Genomic DNA, 23,327 nt, shown 5'->3' on the forward strand with positions numbered 1-23,327 from the left:
GATCCCAGGACCCTGAGATCATGACCTGAGCCAAAGGCAGCAGCTTAACCCACTGAGCCACCCAGGCGCCCTGAAGAGAGAATCTTAAAACAGCAAGAGAAACATCTCATCACATACAGGGGATCTCCAGTAAGATTAACATCTGAATTCTCATCAGGAAACATGGTGGCCAGAAGCTAGTAGGATGACATAGTCAAAGTGCTGAAATAAAAAGACAACTTTTGAAAAACAAAGAAAGAATTAAGATATTTCTAGAGAAACAAAAACAGAGAGTTCATCACTAGCAGACTGGCCCTATAAGAAATACTAAAAGGAATCCTTTAGGATGAAATGAAAGGACACTGGAAAATAACCTGAATTCACATGAAAAAATAAAGGGTACCAATAACAACAACTACACAAGTAAATATGACAATATGAATGTATTTTGTTAGTCTTCTCCTATCTGATTTAAGAGGCAACTGCATAAAGCCATAATTATAAAACCATGTTGGCAGGCTAATAATGTATAAGTATATAATTTGTTTTATAGTAACAGTACAGAGGAGTGGGGGACATGGACCTATATTGGAACAGTTTTTGTATATTATGAAATTGAGCTAGTTTTAATTTGAACCATATTGGTTTTTTAATTTAATTTAATTTTTTTTCAGTGTTCCAAAATTCATTGTTTATGCACCACATCCACAGTGTTTTAAATTAAGATGTTAATTGTAATCCTCAGGGGCACCACTAAAAAATAGCTTTTAAAAACTAGCATAAGAACAAGGAAATAGGAGTAATATATTAGAAAATCTCTAACTAGGGCCCCTGGGTGGCTCAGTGGGTTAAGCTGCTGCCTTTGGCTCAGGTCATGATCTCAGAGTCCTGGGATCGAGTCCTGCATCGGGCTCTCTGCTCAGCAAGGAGCCTGCTTCCCTCTCTCTCTCTCTCTCTGCCTGCCTCTCTGTCTACTTGTGATCTCTCTCTGTCAAATAAATAAATAAAATCTTTAAAAAAAAAAAAAGAAAATCTCTAACTAAAAAGAAGACAGTAATGAAGAGATAGAAGAATGAAAAATACATAAGACATACCAAAAACAAATAACAAAATGGCAGATGTCAACCTACCTCATCAATGATTTCATTAAATGTAAATGGACTAAACAGTCAAAAACAGGGATGACTGGCAGCATGGTTTAGTAAAAAAACAAAACTATATATGCTGTGTACAAGAGACACACTTTAGATTCAAGACACAATAAGATGAAACTAAATGAATGGAAAAAGATATACCATACAAAGAGTACCCAAAAGACAACTGGAATGCCTACATAGACAAAATGGTCTAAGACAAAAGTTGTTACTAGAACTACATTACTACATTTTATAACCATAAGAGGAATAATCCAGCAGGAAAACAACGATTATAAACCTATATGCTCCTAACAAGGGAGCCCTAAATACATAAAGGAAAACTGACAGAATTGAAAGGAAAATTAAAAAATTCGACAATAATAGTTGAAGACTTTAACACATTACATTCAGTAATGGATAGAACAACTTCTAGCAAAATGTCAACAAATAGAGGATTAGAGCTACTTCTTCTCTAGTTGGAAGACATTCTTATTATACCTTATCATCCATGTCCCATGAGAGGGAAGATAAAAGAGTGGTCCAAAGCAAAAAAGGGATATATAGCACCAAAAGGGAAATATTCCCAAAAGAGTGCCTCTCTTTGAAATAAAGAAAGCCTTTAATCTTTTAGTTTCTCTTGGAAAATTCTTCCTCCCCCCAGCAAGTTCCCAGATGCTGGTCCTTGATCCATATCAACACTTCTCATTAGAGGGAGGAGAAATCTGGGTTAGAAGTGGCACCTTGACTTTTTCTTAAAAATCAGAGGTAACCTGTCCTCATCTTTCTATGCAAGACTGACTACCTATTATTTAGAGAGATCAAGGCACTAGAGAATGGCATCAGCCTCCCAGAACTCCTGAAAATGTTATGGCAACATCATTTACCTAGACAGGCAGGAAATACCCGGAAGTGATCATAAGTGATTAGAATCCTAGTATGATTGAGATATATATATATATATATGGAAAATATGTGAAAAAAGGAAAGTATGCAAAATTTAACCAGACACAAATAGAACAATAATTTAAAAATTAATTATAATAAATATTTTCTTTTTATTAATTAGTTCAAATTAAAGAATTTTTCCCTCATTTGAAGGGGCCTATTTTTTTTCTATCCATAAATGCCTGAACAAGAGCTGCTGCTTTTTCTCCCCTCATAGACTATAAACATTTTGCTATGTCACTGGGCAAGCAATGATGGATTGATAGAAGTTCACCACTCCACTCGGAAAGCACTGCTGCATAAATTAAAGCTAAGCTTCTCTTATCTTATAATTTATTGACCATTTCCTTCAGTCAGGTCCATTTAAGGGCTTTAGTTGGTTTCCAGTGTAGTTTAATGACTTTCTGTGCTGCCTCCTAGAATAGTACTTTTTAGCATTCTTTAAACACCTTTATAATCTTCAATTAGTTCATCTTCACAACACCCAATGAGGTTATATGAGGATTTATTTTATTTTATTATTTTATTTTATTATTTTATTTTTTATTTATTTATTTATTTATTTATTATTTTATTATTTATTATTTTATTTATTTTCTTTTATTTTATTATTTATTTTATTTTTTTACAGAAGATTCAATGGAGTGCTTCTCGTAAAACAGTACACATCATAATCATCAAGGTTACTTATTAAAAGAGAAGATTCATGGGCTCCATCCCCCAAAAAACTTTGATTCAATAGGTCTGAGACTTTCTACCCTATATTTTAAATAACCAGTCCTGAAGAGGGTAGCAGAGAACCACATTTTGAAAAACACTATCTTTATCCACAAATGTCTAGAAAGAGAAATCTTTTGTTTTTAAAAATACAGCAGACTAACTACCTTGGCTCCCACCCTACAAGATTACTTTCATGTTACCGTGTAAAGTGTCTTCAGTGCTGGATAATACATAAGACAACTGTTAGACACAATCCGTCTGGGGAGAAATTAAGGAATGACTAACGGACAACAGCTCAAGGAAGTGAGAACTGAAGAGGTAGGTGAGGAACTGAAGCCAACTTTCACCTTGAAGGCATTTGCTAGATCAGTGAATTTTATTGTCAGTTTTTATGCCCTCAAAGAACAAGACACAAAAGAAAAAGACCAGGGCCTGCCCAAGGTGGTAAATTTATTAGGAGACACCCCCATTTTGCTAGGATCCTAAAGAGCTATACTCTCAGTGCAAGGGTGAATCAGAAGTAAATCTGTCCTCATCCACAACAGACTATAAGCAAAACTGCTGACTCACATTGACCCTTGATGGACAAGGGGGGGAAAGCTACTTCCTACATAGATGCAGCCCAAATTTCATACCACCTGCAAAGTTTGAAAAACCTCAAGATAAATCTCTTTAAAAACCACGTCCTGGGGTCAACCCAACAAGAGGATATAACACTTTTAAGTATTTATGCAGCCAATATACAAAGCAAATATTAACAGACCTAAGGAAAGAAATAGACAGGGGCGCCTGAGTGGCTCAGTGGGTTAAATCCTCTGCCTTCAGCTTGGGTCATGATCCCAGGGTCCTGGAATCGAGCCCCACATCGAGCTCTCTGCTCGGCAGGGAGCCTGCTTCTCCCTTTCTCTCTGCCTGCCTCTCTGCCTACTTGTGATCTCTGTCAAGTAAATAAATAAAATCTTAAAAAAAAAAAAAAGAAATAGACAGTATATAATAATAATAGGGGACTTTAATACTTCACTTTCAACAATGGATAAATCTGACAGAAAATCAACAAGAAAACATAGGCCTTAACACATTTGACTTAACATATGACTTAATAGGCATATACAGAACATTCAATCCAAAATCAACAGAATATGCATTTTTCTCAAGTACACATGGAACATTCTCTAGGACAGATCATATGTTAGGTCACAAAATACATCTTAATAAATTTAAGAAGATTTAAATCATATCAAGTCTCTTTTCAAATTACAATGGTATGAAACTAGAAATCAACTACAAGAAAAAACTGGAAAATTTGCAAATATGTGGAGATTAGGCAACATTCTATTAAACAAACAAAGGATCAAAGAAAAAAATCAAAAGAGAGATCAAAAAATACCCTGAGACAAATGAAAATGGAAACATAACAACTAAAACTTACTGAATGCAAGTCCAGGACCAGAGAGATTCACAGGCGAAACTACCAAACATTTAAAGAATTACTGTCTATTCTTCTTAAACTATTCCGAAAAATAGAAGAGAAAGGAAAGCTTACAAATACTTTCCATGAGGCCAGCATTACCCTGATACCAAAACCAAAGACACCACAAAAGAAGAAAACTATAGGCCCGAATCCCCGATGAACACAGACGCAAATATCCTCAACAAAATATTAGCAAACTACATTCAACAATACATTAAAGGGCACATTCACCTGATCAAGAGGGGTTTATTCTGGATGTTTCAATATTCACCAATCAATCAAGGAATAACACTGCATTAACAAAACAAAGGATAAAAATCATATGATTATCTGAGTAGATGCAGAAAAAGCATATGACAAAATTCAACAACCATTCAAGACAAAAACTTTCAGCGAAGTGGGTTTAGAGGGAATATACCTCAACAGAAAAGGCCACATATAAAAGACCCACAGCTAATACCAATTCCATTCACAATTGTACCAAAAAGACTAAGATACCTAGACATAAATTTAACCAGGGAGATGAAAGCTCTGTACTCTGAAAACTATAAAACATTGATAAAAGAAATTGAAGACAACACAAACAAATGAAAAGCCATTTCATGCTCATGGACTGGAAAAACCAATACTGTTAAAAATCTTGAAACTACTCAAAGCAGTCTACAAACTCATTGCAACCATATCAAAATGTCAGTAGAATTTTCACACAACTAGAACAAATAATCCTAAAATTTGTATGGAACCACCCAAGACCCCAAACAGCCAAAGCAATTTTAAGAAAGAAGAACTAAACTGGATGTATCATAATTCCAGATTTCAAGATATACTACAAAGCTATAATAATCAAAACACTATAGGACTACCACAAAAACAGACACACAGATCAATGGGACAGAATAGAGAGCCCAGAAACAAACCTACACTTCTATGGCCAATTAATCTATGACACAGCAGGCAAGAATATACAATGGAGAAAAGGTCACCTTTTCAATAAATAGTGCCCCATTCTTCCGTTGATGGACATCTGGGCTCTTTCTACAGTTTGGCTATTGTGGACCTTGCTGCTATAAACGTCGGAGTGTAGGTGCCCCTTTGGATCACTAGGTTTAAATGGACTCTAATCGAAAAGGCGATAAATAACAAGTGTTGTTCGGGATGTAGAGGAAAGGGAACCATCGTGCACTGTTGGTAGGAATGACTGGTGCAGGCACTACGGAAAATAGTTATGGAGGTTCCTCAAAAAAATAAAAATTAAAAATAAAACTACCATAAGATTCAGCCATCCTTTTCCGGGTATTTATCTGAAGGAAATGAAAACTCTAGCTTGAAAAGATATATGCATTCCTGTGTTCACTGCAGCATGATTTAGAACAGCCAAAATATGCAACCCAAATGTCCATCAAAGGATGAATGAATAAAAAAGATGTGGTATATGCCACACCACACAACGGAATATTATTACACACAATAGGGTGTTATTCATCCATTGAAAAGAAGGAAAGCTTGCCATTTGCAAAATACGGATGGACCTTGAAGGCATTATGATAAGTGAAAGAAGTCAGACGGAGAAGGACAAACACCATATGATCTCTCTTACATATGGAATCTAAAAAAACAAACCAAAAAAAACCCCACAAAAACCAAAGGTGAAACACAACACTATCAAACTCACAGATTCAGAGAACAGATTTGTGGTTGCCAGAGGTGTGGGGTGGTGGGATGGATGAAGTGGGTGAAGGGTGTCAAAAGCTACAAACTTCCAGTTATAAAATATATAAATCTTGGGCATGTAACGTACAGCGTGGTGACTATAGTTAATAATACTGTATTGTATATTTGAAAGTTGTTAAGAGAATAGATCTTAAAAGTTCTCAACATAAGAAAAAAAATGTGTAACTGTGTGTGGTGATGTATGTTAACTAAACTAGACTTACGAAAACAAAATAAAATTGGGGCACCTGGGTGGCTCACCCGTTAAGTGTCTGCCTTCGGCTCGGGTCATGATCTCAGGGTTCTAGGATCGAGCCCTGCATTGGGCTCCCTGCTCAGCGGGGAGCCTGCTTCTCCCTCTCCCCCTGCTTGTGTTCCCTCTCTGGCTGTCTCTCTCTCTCTGTAAATAAATAAAATCTATAAATAAATAAATAAGTAAAACAAAACAAGACTTACTGTTGTAATGATTTTGCAATATATACAAATATGAAATTATTATGTTGTATACCCAATTCAAATAATATAATGTTAATGTCAAGAAGTAATAATGTCAATTATATGTCAATATGTCAATTATGTCTCAAAAAAAAAAAAAAACAGGTTCTGAGTTAATAGTGCCCCAGGCAACTGACACATATAAAACTTTCCTCGAGAAAACCACTTTCAGTGGAGAACTCAAAGAATTTCCACACATAAAATCCCAACAATCACAAGCTCACAAATAAAAATATCATTTAATACCAAGGAAACAAAAGTCTCCATGAGTTAGAGCCAGAACAAAAAACAAACAACAGAATCAGATCCATAAAAGAATTCTAACACTGAAGGGGCATCTTGGCTCTTCCCACAGTTTGGCGATTGTGGCCATTGCTGCTATGAACATTGGGGTATATATGGCCCTTCTTTTCACTGCATCTGAACCAAGATGCCCTTCAACAGATGAATGGATAAAGGGGATATGGTTCATATATACAATGGAGTATTACGCAGCCATCAGAAAGGATGAATACCTAACTTTTGCATCAACATGGACGGGACTGGAGGAGATTATGCTTCGTGAAATAAGTCAAGTAGAAAAAGTCAATTATCATATGGTTTCACTTGTGGAGCATAAGGAATAACATGCAGAACATTAGGAGAAGGAAAGGAAACGTGAAGGAGGGAAAATCAGAGGGGGAGAGGAACCATGAGAGACTATGGACTCTGAGAAACAAACTGAGGGTTTTGGAGGGGAGGGGGGTGGGGGAAAGGTTGAGCCCTGGTGGTGGGTGTCAAGGAGGGCATGTATTGCATGGAGCACTGGGTGTGGTGCATGAACAATGAATCTTGGAACACTGAAAAAATAAAATGAAATTAAAAAAAAGAATTCTAGGGGCACTTGGGTGGCTCAGTGGGTTAAGCCTCTCCCTTCAGCTCAGGTCATGATTTCAGGGTCCTGGGATCGAGCATTGGGCTCTGTGCTCAGCAAGGCTCCTGCTTCCCCCTCTCTCTCTGCCTGCTGCTCTGCCTGCTTGTGATCTCTCTCTCTGTGTGTCAAAAAAATAAACAAAAATCTTTTAAAAAATAAAAACAAATTAAAAAGAATTCTAAAATTGGAATTATTAGACTTATATAAAAGCATATATGTAAAATATTTAAAGAACAAAAATTTTAGATGACCAAGGTTTGAAAATTTCAAAATATAATAATTGAAATTTAAAGATTTATGTTGGGTTTAACAGCAGATGAAGTACATAAAAAAAGAATGATAGAATGAAAAATAAATGTGAAAAAATTATGCAGAATGAGGTGTAAAGAACAAGAAAAAGGAAATTTGAAAGATAAAAAAAAAGTAAGGTTTAGCAAATATCTAATTGGGATTTCAAAAGAAGAAAAAGAGAGGTGCCTGGGTGGCTCAGTGGGTTAAGCCTCTGCCTTTGGCTCGGGTCATAATCTTGGGGTCCCAGGATCAAGCCCCACATCGGGCTCTCTGCTCAGCAGGGAGTCTGCTTCCCCCACCCCCCGCCTGCCTCTCTGCCTACTTGTGATCTCTGTCAAATAAATAAATAAAATCTTAAAAAAAAGGAAGAAGAAGAAAAAGAAAGAGTCAGAGGCAGTATTTAAAGTGATAGTAGATAAAATTTTTCTAAAAATCGTAAGATAAAAATCCTCAGATTTAATGCTGCCAAAGATTCCCAAGCAGAATAAACAACGTTTTGTTTACATCATGGTAAAATTGCAAAATACCATAGACCAAGGGTAAACAAACTATTTCTGAATAGAGTTAGTTAGTAAAAATTTTAGTTTTTGCAGGCCACCCTCTTGGTGTTAGCACTACTCAACTCTGCTGTTGCAGGGTGACAAGAGTTACAATGTGTGAATAAACAATCAAGGCTGTATTCTAATAAAATTGTATTTACTAAAACCATTGGTGGGTCAAATTTGGTACGTGGGCTAGTTTGTTGACTCCTGACATAGGCAAAATAAGTTAAAAGCAACTACAGAGGAAAGACAGATTACTTATAAATAAATAACACTTAAATTGGTATTTGACTTCTCAATAGTAACAATTAAGACAGCAGAATCGTCCTCAATGTGCTCACAGAGAAAAATCACCAACCTAAAGTTCTATCAGTCAAAATAACTTCAACAGACGGGAAGAAGAAAAAAAGTAACTTCCTAAAAACAAAAATTGAAGTTAGCCACAAACACGTCCTTTCTTCAGAAACAAATTCTGAAAGATATATTTTAAGTACCAGGAAAGTGATCCCAGATGAAAGGTCTTTAAAAAAGGAAAAAGAAATGGTGAGAATTAAATATAAGTAAATGATTAGAAATAGGACAAGATTTGTCTTATGGCCCAGAATATAAGCTATCTTAATGAAATTTCTTTGGGCAATGGTAAAGGATATGTACTGTGCTCTCTCGTTCGGTGGAGTACTCCCTAAGTGTCAGTTAGGTCAAATCTTTGGTCTTTGTATGACCTATTGCTGCATGACAAATTACCCCCAAATAATAAACATTTATTATTTCACAAAGTTTCTGGAGGAATCTGGAAGTGGCTTAGCTAGGAGGTTCTGGCTCAGTGTCTCTTATGGGGTTGTCTCTCAAGTTGTTGCCCAAAGCTTGCAGTCTCTGAAGACTTGACTGGAGCTGAAGGGTCCATTTCCAAGCTCTGTCACATGACTATTGGCAGGAAGCTTTAATTCCTTAGTTCCTGGCCTCTGCTACATAGGGCTGTTCACATGATGCCTTCCCCCACAGTGAGTAATCCAAGAGAGAGAACGTGAGCATGCAGGATGGAAACCACAGTCTTTAATAACCTAAACTTAAACGTGACATACCATCACCTCTGCTATATGATATAGGGCTCTCAGATCAACACTGGTATGATAAGACTACACATAAGTGGGGATACCAGAAGGTGGGAAAAAGCCCCACAATTGTGTTGTTCTAGTTTCTATATCCTTACTGATTTTGTTGGGTCTGCTTGTTCTACCAATCACTGAAAGAGGAATGTTGACATTTCCAATTATAACTGTGATTATGTCTGTTTCTCCTCTCAGTTCTATATTTTTTGCTTTATGTATTTTGGAACTGTGTTTTTAGATGCATTCACATTTAGGACTGTTACCTCTTCTTCAGCTACTCTACCCTTTATGATTACAGGAAGTCCTTCCTTTTCCCTGGCTTGGAAATTGACTTTGATACTAATATAACCACAACTGACTTCTTTTGTTGGTTGTTTTTACCCAATTTCTTTGATCTTATATATGTCTTGATATTTATAGGAGGTGGGGGGAATCTCAAATTCTTGGGCTTTTTTTTTTTTTTTAAAGATTTTATTTATTTATTTGACAGATAGAGATCACAAGTACGCAGAGAGGCAGGCAGAGAGAGAGGAGGAAGCAGGCTCCCTGCCGAGCAGAGAGCCCGATGCGGGGCTCGATCCCAGAACCCTGAGATCATGACCTGAGCCGAAGGCAGAGGCTTAACCCTCTGAGCCACCCAAGCGCCCCAAATTCTTGGGCTTTTGATCCCCTCCTCCATTTTCAAAGCCAGCAATGGTGGGTAGAGTCTCTCATGCTGGCATTTTTCCAGTTCTCTGCAGCCAGAAAAGGTTCTCCACTGTTATGGACTCATGTGTTTACATTAGGCCCATCTGGGTGATCCAGAATAAATCTCCCCATCTCAAGGACCTTACTCTGGAGGACCTTCATCTCTTCAAAGAGCTTTTTGTGTGACCGCTACTCCCACCTTTTGACCCCTCTGGGGTATTAGCAAGAGGTTTTACAGAAACACCCTCAGTATACCTGCAGCTGGAAAGCAACAGAGAATTTTACGAGGCCTTTAAAAAGTTACATTGTTGCAGGTTATCTGGATTCTTCTCATCAAGGTAAGAGCAGCATACTCTTACAGCTTTCTACATCCTACCCAATGGTGAAGACTCTACTTAATATTTAATAATAACATTTTTTAAAGAAACAGGGAAAAAAATGACACGGTTGATTATGAGGTGAGCTGGGGAGGCACTAATCACATAACTGAGAAGTTGGTTACAAGACTTTCAAATACATTTAATTAAAAAAAAAGCCTGTGGTAGACAGTTTACTTTTGATTAATTTTTTTAAAAAGCTAAATACAAAGATATGATTCCTGGTTCAACCATCCCCAAGCCCTCAGAGATCGGCATATCTGACCCCATCTGGTAAGCAAGATAAATGGTCTCCAGAGTCCCCTTAGCGCCACTGACCTTCATTACCAGAATTAGCACAATATGTTCATGAATTAACACACAACGCATCCTTCTCCCTCCCCCCATTATGAACACCATCCCCACCCCAGGGCTGGGGACAAGGTGACTCCAGCATTTACAATATAGGACAATATATATGACAGCTAGCAAAATCTATCCTAAAGTCTGGGGACCAAAGACGGCATCTTCTCTGAATCCTAATTTTGCCCCTAAAAGAAGACAAAACACAACATTCTAAACTAGTACTCTAAAGGGCAGGCATTTGTTTCTGTCACAGAAATAAAGTTAGAAGGAACCCCAAATGTACTTCCTTGCCCCAAGCAAAGCCAATATAAATTGGTTTGCAGAGTATCTATCAAGACTGGGAACAGGGCTTTCCATACATATATAAATAGCAAATTTTTTCCTCCTATGGGCTGAGTCTATGTGCAAGAAGAACCATTCATTTTTATGGCATCTTTTTCTGTTATTTTTCCCAAGTATTTAAGGGAAATAACTAAAATTTATGTAAACTCTAATCAGTTATTACATGACCTCAAGTCATTGCTACATGGTGGGGACTTTCTTCCTCTTAAAATTTCTGAGACACTGTTGGGGTCAAGGCAAGGAAGAAAGAAACAACATCAAAAATTAAAGAAGGAGTTTAATCTCTGCCAAACACACTCCTATAAGCCACAATCGCCCCCCCCCTCCCCGCTGGCCTGAAATCCATGACTGGTTCTCTCTCATTGGTATGGAAATTTCTTGTTTTCGCAGCATTTACGCTCCTGAGGAAGCTCTCCAGCACAGTCTTCTGAGAAGTCCCAGGGGATACATGGTCTTGTGCAGTGTGTGTTCATGAAATTGAGGCCAGCCAAGGATGAGGGTGTTTGAGGTCACTTGGGTCCACCCACAGCAATCATTTGAAAGATGTGTCTTTGGTTCCATAGCTGTGCCTCTTTAAATCTGGCCTTGTGTGGAGTCCCGGAGGAGAAAAATGTTTAAAAGGGGGAGAAAGAAGATACAAAAAAGAACATCTCATCCCTGTGCCACCATGACGGATTTGCCAGCTACTGTCCTGAGTATGCTGGTTTGGTTTCTCGACTCTCTATCATAAATGTGTGGTCCCCTTCTGGGAAAAGGATATATCCCATGTAGATGAGTAAACATGGGGTGCCACCCCTGGCTGCTCTGTGTCAGGTACTGTGTCAATGTCTAGATGTATATCAACTCTCTATCTGACACTATCAGACCATCAGACTCACATTGTAGCCCAATGCAGAAACCAGCTCATATAGGCTAAGTCCCTTGCACAGGTAAGACAGCTAGTAAGTGGCAAAATAAGGATTCAACCCTTGCCTCCCTTGAGGGCAACAACTGCCTCTGTCCTAAAGAAGTACATTTCCACTCTCACCCCCAGGAAGCAGCTCTACCTGACAGGGAGAAAAGCAGCATATAATTCTGCATCAGCCTCACTGGGCAGGTCTGATTTGCCGGGGGTATTTTGGGGGTCGCCAATGATGTGGTCTTCACCTGTCCTGTTTGAGACACTCTGTCAAAGTTGATGTTTCTTCAGAAAATGTAAAATGCTGAGTTTTGTCCAAACCCTCGGTTAAGAAATGAAGCTTTAAGGGCGCCTGGGTGGCTCAGTGGGTTAAAGCCTCTGCCTTCAGCTCAGGTCATGATCCCAGGGTCCTGGGATCGAGCCCCACATCGGGCTCTCTGCTCAGCAGGGAGCCTGCTTCCTCCTCTCTCTGACTGCCTCTCTACCTACTTGTAATCTCTGTCTGTCAAATAAATAAATAAAATCTTTAAAAAAAAAAAAAAAAGAAATGAAGCTTTAAGACTTTGGCCAAGGTCACCCTGCTTTTAGTGAGAGAGCCCCTCCTGAGACCCAAGGCTCCCAAGCTCTCCAGGGTAGCTCTTTCAGTATGTACACAGGCTGGTCTGGGGAAGCCTCACTCAGCCAGAAGCCTTAGGCTTTGGGCTGACTTCTTCAGGATGTCAGATGTCAGTACCAGACTGAAGAGGGAAAACATGTCCCTTCCAACAAGAGATGTTGCATGAAGTTCCAGTTTGGAAGGTCCTTGCTATAGCTGGCCATCTAGAAGCCTTGAAGAGAGCAAACGCCTGCTAAAACAGAATCCTGAATTCTTCTTTTGGTAAGGACAATGGCACCCAACTTCACAGCATGGACCAAAACTCCAGTGGTAATTTGAGGAATGCCCCTCCCAGCTTCTCCTACCAGAATCCTACCCTTCCCTCAAGACCTAAGTCAAGCTTTGCCCCTTCCTGATGTCTTTCCTGACTAGCTAGGCTTTCCTAATGATTCTTCCCTCCTCTGAAATGGACACACCTTTATTGTAGCTGCCATTCCTTTGGCAATGCATCAGGCCCCTGCACTATTACGATGGCTCTCTTCTTGTTGCCCAAAGCTCTTATTTGCTTATGCACAGTATTCTCCGAGTGCAAGTCATGACTTACACACATTCGGTCTCTATAGTTCCTAACACACAGCTCCCACCCACAGAGGCTTGTTCGTTCTATTTTGTTTGGGCACCTAATCCAATTCGTAACTCACAAGGGTCGAGCGTAAGAGGGCCAAGCAGGATACTGAGGCTTTGGTGTGGCCAACCATGGAGAATGTTATGTCCTTAGAGCTGGTGGCGGGGGAAGGATCCGGCAGCTCTGCAGCATGGGGAGGGGTACAGGTGAAGACACTCCTTGCTGTCTGGGGGCTCATTGCTCTCCCTGCTCTACCTCTCTCCAATTACACAGCTTTGGGCAATGCCTCACTTTTTGCTTCCTCATGTCTAGACTGTCAATACCAACAGGACCCCCCTAATTGGCCCTTTGGGAGGGTTTAAGGACATAATGCATGGAAGTGATCTACGTAGAGCGGAGCTCAAGAAATGTTAGCTATTTTGATTCTCCTCTCTCGTGCTTAACATCCTTTGCTGTTGCATATTCATTTGCGTGGTTATTTGACTAACAACCGTCTTTTCCACTAAAAGACATGCTTGGTGAAGCCAGAAGCTGTTTTGCTCATCTCTGTACTTCAGTGACTCTCAGCACACTACCCAGCACATGGTAGATAATTGGTAAATATTTGGTGAATATATGAATGTATGAGTGAGCTGAAGACACTTAATAACTGTTTGCTAGATGATTCCAGGAGTGTTGCTAATGTTGTTTCCCAACCTAGGTGCTGGTTACATCCAGAAGGCAATACCCATATGTTTTAAAATGTACATATTATTATTATTATTCAAGAGTGGCAAGTCCAGCAGATCAAAAAGGGAGTCGACTACAGTCCCCAAAAAGAGGGGACTTGCCCTGGGGCAGGGGAGCACATGGCTGACCCTTGAGCACAGCATGCACAGGACTTTCTTTGATGGAAATCAACCCAGAGAACTGTACCCAATGGTAGAGGAAAGACCTACAAAGTTTCCAGGAAATATGACTCCTAACCTGAGTTTTGAAGAAGACACAAGAGCTGTCTGGGCAAGGGGCTAGCGATTTGGGCAAAGAAAAAAAAAGTACACAGAATGGACATGCATGGCAGGTAGGTGCCTGAAAGACCCCCACCATGTCTGTGAGATGTCAGCGGCGGTGCTGGAGAGGTGGAAAGGCCCAGGCCATTCTCTAACGGACTCTAGAAGAGTCCAGAATTCATTCTCTGTGGTCAAATTCTGTTATCTGGTACACCCTGGCCATTTGAAAGAGCCAAATTCCAACCACAAACACATGAGATAACTTCCCAGCATTTATATTTTCGGGTGCCAGGGGTTAAATCTTGAAATTAAAAGCTTGCCTCTGGCTTTGATGGAAAAACCCGAAGTGCTCTCTGTCTCTGTAGGACCAGATGTTCATCAAATCCAACTGTCTCTCCCAGCTACACTGCTCACCCAGAGACAGGGCTCTGCTGTGGACAAAAGAAGGCAGAGGGTGGAGCCTGCCCTGACCCCTTCCCACTGCGAATGAACCCTGGCAAACACGCAACAACACACGAGCTGTCAATGGCCGCTCCAACAGCTGTGGGCCATTAGTCCTGATGACATCGTCTCTCCTCCTGGTTCCCATCAGTGTGACCGGCAAAGGGGAGGGTGAGTGTGTTTCTGTGCATGGGCCAGTACTGTGGCTTTGCTGCTTCTTCATTCGGCTCTGACTTCCCTGTCTACCTGGAGCTTATGGAGGCCTGCCTCCCAGAGTTCTGCCCCTGACCGAGACAGGATGGAGAACCCCAGGCTCCCACCATGGCCCAGGGAGCTTCTGATTCCGACAGACTGGGGAAGCAGAGGCCCTCTGGGTCCTCAAACACCACGGTGAGTTGAAGCCCTGCCAGAACTAAGATCTGCAGCTTCATCCATCTCTGTCCTCTCCTCCAGCTGTCCTGCCAGTGGGCCTTTGACAGGACAAATGGGAAAGCAGTTGGCCCATTCCCGCTCCCACTAGCCAAATACCATTCTCCACATGGCTCGGGATAGCACACTCTACACTTTTTCAAAGCACTTTCATATACTCGTCCCATTTCATCCTGTGCGTCAAAGCCCCACGCTGTGCTTAAAGCCCCTGGTGCCTCAAATCAGTAAGCAATTAAAGGTAGACTTGGAACCGGGCATCTTGGCTCCCTGGCTCCTGGTCTGGTACATTTCCTACCCTGTCACAGAGCCGTGTGTTGATCCTATTAGCATGGCTGTGCTTTCAAATAATGACGGTCTCTGTGGAGAAAGCAAGCCGATGGCTCATCCACGGGTCACATGGAACTGCCCCTAAGTGGCCCTCATCAACCACAGAGGCTTCTCCACCTCCACGGGAAAATCGGGGTCACCGCCTCCAAGCCCGGGTCAATGCCAGACGCCTTCACGACAGCCGACAGCCGGGAAAAGGAAGTCACCAGGCGGACAGAATGTCCTGCACTCTGAAGGAAGACAGCAGCGGAGGGGCCTGAAGAAAAACTGCTGTGAGACAGACAGAATCAGGAGCAGCTTCGGCTCAGGCATCAGAAGCCCGCACGAGCTGATGTGGATGTTTACAGTACAGAGCAATGTCTCAGAGCCCAGCCTGACCCAAGGAGTGCAGCAGGGCCTCAAGGAAAACTGGAGAATAAATGGCATACCTCCTCTCTCTCTCTCTCTCTCTCACTCTCTCTCTGTCAGTCTCTCCCCGCCCCACCCCCACATGTCATCTCTCATCTCAGGCTCTCTGCAGGCCTGGTCCCTGTCTTCCCTGTATCATGGTTTCTCTGCTCGGCACTTCTACTTCCTTATCCTTTCAGTGTGTTTTTTGCTTTGTCTCATGTGCCTCAGCATGAGCTTTGGCTCCGTCTGTACCTGGACCCTACAGCTACCAAATGAGTCCCTGGAATTGGACATGCCCCAACTCCAGGGGCTGAGAAGCAGATTTCATGGTTCAGCTAGGCTGGCAGGGCCCATCCCCGATCCAGCGGACTCCAGGGGACTGGGACACATGGAACGCCACCAGATCCACCCTTCTGTGGACACCAGTTCATTCGAATGGAGCCTAGACAAGCACTCCCGTGCAACGTCTCAGAAAGAAAGGCAAGGTCTCACTTCTAGAGGCCACTAAATAAACAGTCTGTCAAGCAGTGTTGGAATATGGGTTAGAACGATGGATAACGGGGCAGCTGCGTGACTCAGTTGGTTAAGCAGCCAACTCTTGATTTTGGCTCATGATCTCATGATCTCGTGATCTCAGGGGCGTGAGGTCGAGCCCCCCATCAAGCTCCATGCTCAGCAGGGAATCCGCATGAGATTCTCTCTCCCTCTCCCTCTGCCTCTGTCCCTCCCCTTCACATGCTCTCTCTCCCTCTCTCTAAAATAAATAAATAAAGCTTTAAAAAAAGAACAATGGATAGTAACACGGAGAACACTAGGACACAGAATCTGTTAGATTACATCCTTGCTGAGGAAGTGGTTATCTAGACCAGTGATTATAAATCACTTTTAATAAATGAAATTATTCAAATAGAGCAAAATGCCTCATTTCTCAACAAACCTTACTAGGAAAAAAAAAAAAAAAAGCCCCACTAGATTCAATAAGAAGATGGGCCTACTTTAGATGAGACTCTGAAACTTGGGTAAGTGTGAAAAATCCTGCACTCAGGGGGCCTGGGTATTAATTCAGGTTATGTGATGAAATTTCCATTTGGCAGTCCCTCCCTCTTCGTCTCGCGAACTCCCAACCAATTTCATTTCCAAGACTCGACTCCAGGAAGTGTCAGCTTTGTAGTCCTATGGGACCCTCTACATAACCCCATAATGGCAACTTCACATTGTCCTGAAATGTTTGCTCCCCGCCTATCTCTCTCACTAGAAGTAAGTTCCTTTAGCATGGAGCCTCTATCTTTACCAACAGTTACATCCCAGTGCCTTCCAAGGGGTACTTGACAAACAGCAGGCACTCAATAAATGTTTTTCGACTGAACTGATTTTACTTATCTGTGCCACAAATAAAGGCACACATGCTGCTGTCTGGATGAAAACATTGAGACTTCTTGTGATAGAAGGAGGGTCACTATTGGATGGACCTTGCAGAGGCCATGAGACAGCCAATACTCTAGAACACAGTCAGCCCTTCCTGGGACACTGATTTCTCCACCTGCAATATTAGGAAGAAATTGCATATTCCTAAACATATATTCCTAAACAATATATCCATACCACCACAGGTTCTTCCAAGGCACATTTTATTACAAAAGGAAAATCTACATATAAAAACAAATAGCAGAGTGATGTCCAAAAAATGACAGACTAGGAAGCCCTAAGCTCTCATCTCTCCCACAGAAACATTAAAAAACAAGCAGAAACTGTCAGAACAAATTTTGTAAGAACTCTGGAAAACAGCTGAAAGTTTACAACAACCAAGTGAAAGCTGGATTGAGAAAAAGTCACTTCAAAATTCTACAAGGCTTTTCTAGCTATTTTATATGCCCCCCCCCCACCATGTGACAGCAGTCTTAAAGTGGCAACAGTCTTAAAACAGCAATGGTCTTAGTGACAAAAATCTTAAAGAGGCAACAGCCTGAGTTCCCAGTATGGGACAATTTCTCTGGTTCTAGAGGGAGCAGAGCACACTTTATTTGCAAATTCTTGTGTATATCACATATATCTGAGCCACGTGTCCCTTCTAACCTGTCGAGACTACCTGAAGGACTGATACAAAGTGCTTCTCTCTGTTTCACCTACCTCAGAACACAGACTGAAGAAGCTCAAAAACACTGGAAGCTGAATTAACATTTAGATGCCTGGATAAAAGGTTACAGTTCAACATAAAATAAACAACCTAAGACAAAGCTGTAGAGAGTTCCTCTAGGAAATTGGGACGTTCAAAACCAACCAGGGAATCTAGACAGACATGAAGATTCCTAAGGCAAAATGCATTCTAAGACCTGAGAAGAACCTAAGCTTCACCTTGAACTGATCCTTAGGCACAGTGCGGGCCTGCCTGAAAGTCAAAGGAGAAACCAGGCACAGAACCAATTTGCAAAGAGTCAGAGAACTCCTGGCTTTTAAAGAATTCCCGGTCAAACCATCAGCTGAATAAAGGCTAAGGAACAGAGACGTTGGTGGCCACATCAAAAGGAACACAGTCTTTGAAATAATACTTTGGGAATGTCACGAAACAAATAAGAGTACTACAACCTCCAACAACTAAAAAAGCCAGCAAATCCTTGGGAAAGGGAAGAATTTGGCTTCCAGAGTTACCACTTAATAATAGTCAAGTGTACAATTTTCAGTAAAAAATCTTAAGGCACACAAAGAAACATGAAAGTATGGCTCAGCCAGGGTAATAAAATCAACTGAAACTATCGCCAAGGAAGGCCAGAAATCAGAGTTGCTAGACAAAGATTTTTTAAATTGTCCAGAATATGATCAAACCACCAAAGGAAAACATGAACAAAGAATAAAAGAAAATCAGGAAAATGATGTATGAATAGATTGATAATATCAATAAAGAGGTATAAATTATTTTTAAAAAACTGAAATTCTAGAGCTAGAAAGTACAATAACTGAAAGGAAAAATTCACCAGAGGGCTCAAAAACAGATTTAAGCAAGCAGAAGAAAAAGTCAACAAACTTGAAAATAGGACAATTGAAATGGTCGAGTCTGAGAAGAACAAAAGAAGGAAGATAATGAATAAAGAAGAAAGAATGAAGACAAGTGAATAAAACCTAAAGGATCTTTGGGACACTATCCAGTAGAGCAACATACACATTATGGGTGTCCCAGGAGGAGAAGTGGGAGAAGGAAGAAACAATATTTGAAGAAATAATTTTGAAAACATTTCAAATTTCATCAAAGACATGAATGTACAGATCCAAGAAACTAAAACACTAGTAGGATAAGCACCAAGAGACCCATACATGGACACATTCTAAGCAAAATGACAAAACACAAAACAAATATTAAAAGCAAAAGAAAGAAGTGGCTCTCTCTCCATTTAGCCTATAATCACACTAGAGAATAACTCAAAGCCATAAGAAAAAATAAAGAACATTGATAAAGGTAACTACAGAGGTGAATATAAAAGACCAGTAAATATAAAAGCCAGTGTTATTGTAATTTTGGTAGTTTTACAAATTCTTTTTCCTATATGATTTAATAAGCAAATATATTGAACAATAGTTATAATTCTATGTTAATGGACATAAAAAATGCAAAAAGATATAATTTGTGACTATAGCTATATAAAAGGGAAAGATATATACATAGGAGCAGGGTATTGTACATTACTGAAAATAAGTTGGCATTATTAAAATTACATTTTTATAAGTTTAAGGTGTCAGTAATAATCCCATTAATCCAGCAATATCCTTATAACAAAACCAGATAAAAACATCACAACAGGAAACTATAGACCAACAGCCTTTATGAACAGTATGCAAAATCCTCAACAAAATACTAGAAAACCAAATTCAGCAGCATATTAAAAGGAAATACACCATGACCAAGTAGGATTTGTTCCTGGAATGTAAGGATGGTTCAGCATACAAAAATGAACCAATACATCACATTACTAGAATGAAGGGAGGAAACCCCATGATGATCTCAATGCAGAAAAAAAATCTGAATAAATTCAACACACTTTTATGATAAAAACATTCATTAAACTATAAGTAGAAGGAAACTTCTTCAGTATTACAAGAGCTATAGGTGAAAATTGCACAGCTAACATAATACTCAGTGGTGGAAGACTGAAAGGTAAAATCTCTCTCAGATGAGAATAAGATGCCTACTTTCGCTACTTCTATTCAACATAATACTAGACATTCTAGCCAAAGAAATTAACCAAGAAAAATAAATTAAGGGCATCAAATTGAAAAGAAGAAGAAAATTATCTCTGTTCACAGATGATATGTTCCTATAGGTAGAAAACCTTTAAGATTCCACTCAAAAAACCCTGTTAAAGCTAACAAATGAATTCAGCGAAGGTGTAGGACACAAAATCAACACTTGAAAATCAGTTGTGTGTCTGTACATGGGCAATGAACAACTCAAAAAGGAAATTAAGAAAACAATTACACTTATAATAGCATGAAAAAGAATAAAATACTCAGGAATAAGTTTAGCAAAGGAGATAAAAGACTTCACACTGAAAATTGCAATGCATTCTGAAGAAAATAAAACATAAATAAGAGAGAGGTCTCATGTTCATACATTAAAAGACATTACACTGTTTAGATTACAATAATACTCAAAGAAATCTACAGATTCACTACAATCCCTGTAAGATCCCAACAGCATTTTAAAACAGAAAAAATATTAGAAAATGGAAAAAAAATAGAATCTCAAAGGACCCTGAATATCCAAAACAATCTTAAGAAAGAAAAACAAAGCTAGAAGCCTCGTATTTCCTGAATCAAAACACTTACAAAGCTATAGTAATAAAGCGGTATGGTACTTGCATAAAGACAGACATACAGAGTAATGAATAGACAGCTCAGAAATAAACCCTCCCATATATGGTCAAATGACCTTTGACAAGGGTGCCAAGGATATGTGATGGGGAAAAGATAGTCTCTTTAACAAATGGTGTTGGAAAAACTGAATATCCACATGAAAAAGAATAAGTTGGACATATTATATTAAAAAATTAACCCAAAATGTATCAAAGACCTAAATTCAAGAGCTCAAACTATAAAACAGGTGGAAATGTATAGGGAAAGCTTCATGACATTGAATTTGGCATTGATTTCTTGGATATGACACCAAAAGCACAGGCAACAGAGAAAAAAAATAGATAAATTGGACTTCATCAGAATAAAAAACTTTTATGCATCAGAGAATACCATCAAGAGAGCAAAAAGAAATGCACAAAATGGGAGAAAATATTTGCAAATCTTATATCTAATAAAGGCTTAATAAGAATATACATAAAGAACTTTTACAACTCAACAACAATAAAGACTCAATTAAGAAATGGGCAAACCTGTGAGTAGGCATTCCTCCAAAGAAGACATACAAATGGATGATTAGTACATAAAAGATGTTCAACATCATATTCACTAGAAAAATGCAATTGAAAACCATAATGAAACACCACTTCTAACTCGTTACAATGTCTATTACTAAAATAAAAAAGGATACAGTTACTATTGACAAAGTTGTAGAGAAAGCAGAACCCTCTTGCATTTCTGATGGGAACATAAAATGATGCAACCTGTGGAAAACAGGTTGGCAGTTCCTCAAATAGTCAGTCAGAGACTCACCATTGGTCTGGCAATTCAGCTCACAGGTATATACTCAAAGAATTGAAATCAGGTATTTAAACAGATGTTTCTCCAACATTCACAGTGGCATTATTCACAACAGCTAAAAAGTGGGAACATAGATAAATGGATAGACAAAATGTGATATGCACAAACAATGGAATATTATTCAGCCTTAAAAAAGAAGAAAGTTCTCACCCGTGCTACAACATGGATATACCTTGAAGACATTATGCTGAACGAAATAACTCAGACATAAATATGATATGATTCTACTTATAGGAGATAGCTAGAGAGATGAAATTCCTAGATAGAAAGTATAATAGTGATTCCTAGGGGCTGAGAGGAGTTCTTATCTGATGGGTATCGAATTTTGAATTGGGATGCTGAAAAGGTTTTGGAAGTAGGTAGTGGTGATAGTTATACAACATAAGTAGGTAGTGGTGATAGTTATACAACATAGAGAAGGTACTCAATGCCACTCAATTATGCAACTAAAAATGGTTAAAATGGTAAATTTTACATATGATATTCATTTTACCACAATATTTTTTAAAGATTTTATTTATTTCTTTGACAGAGATCACAAGTAGGCAGAGAGAGAGAGGAGGAAGCAGGCACCCTGCAGAGCAGAAAGCCCACTGCAGGGCTCGATCCCAGGACCCTGGGATCATAACCTGAGCTGAAGGCAGAGGCTTTAACCCACTGAGCCACCCAGGCGCCCCTTACCACAATATTTAAAAATTGAAATAAAATTAAGAGATCACCCCAGGTGGAGGGTGCAGGCAGGTTCTTCTTCTCGGGACAGTATAAGGCACAAAAATGTGGATGTCCCTGGGGTGCCTGGGTGGCTCAGTCCATTGAGCAACCAACTCTCAATTTCAGCTCAGGTCATGATCTCAGGGTTGTGAGATCAAGCCCCGTGTCGGGCTTCACACTTAGATCAGAGTCTGCTTCAGAGTCTCTCCCTCCGTCTTCCCCTACCCCTCCCTCTACTTAATCTCTCTCTAAAATAAATAAATAAATAAAATCTTTAAAAAAAATTTGGATGCTCCCATGACTGGCAGGAGCCGTGCCCTGCTTAGCAGAAGGGGGTGAACTGCAGGCATCTGGGAAAGCAGGCTGCGGACTCAGTTGGCCATCAAGGAGCTCTGAGCTTACATCGCACACCACCTTTTGGCGATTGTGAATAATGTTGCTATGAACATTGGTATGCAAATATTTGAGTTCCTGTTTTCAGTTCTCTTGGGGATATACTTAGAAGTGGAATTTCTGGCTCGTTTAGTAATTCTATATTTAGCTTTTCGAGGAACCATCAAACCATATCCCACAGTGGCTATCCCAGTTTACATGCACCCTCCCAGAAATGTAAAGAGCTCAAATTTCTCCACATCTCCACCAAACGTGTTATTTTCCTCTGTTTTGATTATATCCATGCTAATGAATGTAACATGGTATCTTATTGTGGTTTTGAATTGCATTTCCCTAGTGAGCAGTGATACTGAGTATCTTTTCATGTGCATATTGGCCATTCATACGTCTTCTCTGGAAAAATGTCTATTCAAGTCTTTTGAGCATTTTTAAATCGGGTTATTTGTTTTGTTGTTATTAAGTCTTACATATTCTTTATATATTCTGAACGTTAAGCCCTTATCAGAAATAGGCTTTGCAAGTGTTTCCTCCCACTCTAGGCCGCCTTTTGAACATCTTGTTCTTTGACACACAGAAGTCTTTAATTTTGAGGAAATCCAATTTCTCTATTGTTTTCTTTTGTTGTTCATATTTTTGGTATCCTGTCTAATAACCTATTACCTAATCTGAGGTCACTCTGTCTCTCTCTGTCAAATAAATAAATAAAAGAATGTTTTAATAAATAAATAAATATTGTTTTGGTCATTTGGAGTCCCTTGAGATTTCAT

The sequence above is a fragment of the Enhydra lutris genome, unplaced genomic scaffold (genome assembly GCF_002288905.1).
Source record: "Enhydra lutris kenyoni isolate GAN:26980312 unplaced genomic scaffold, ASM228890v2 scaffoldscaffold76, whole genome shotgun sequence".
In the NCBI taxonomy this organism is placed as follows: Eukaryota; Metazoa; Chordata; class Mammalia; order Carnivora; family Mustelidae; genus Enhydra; species Enhydra lutris.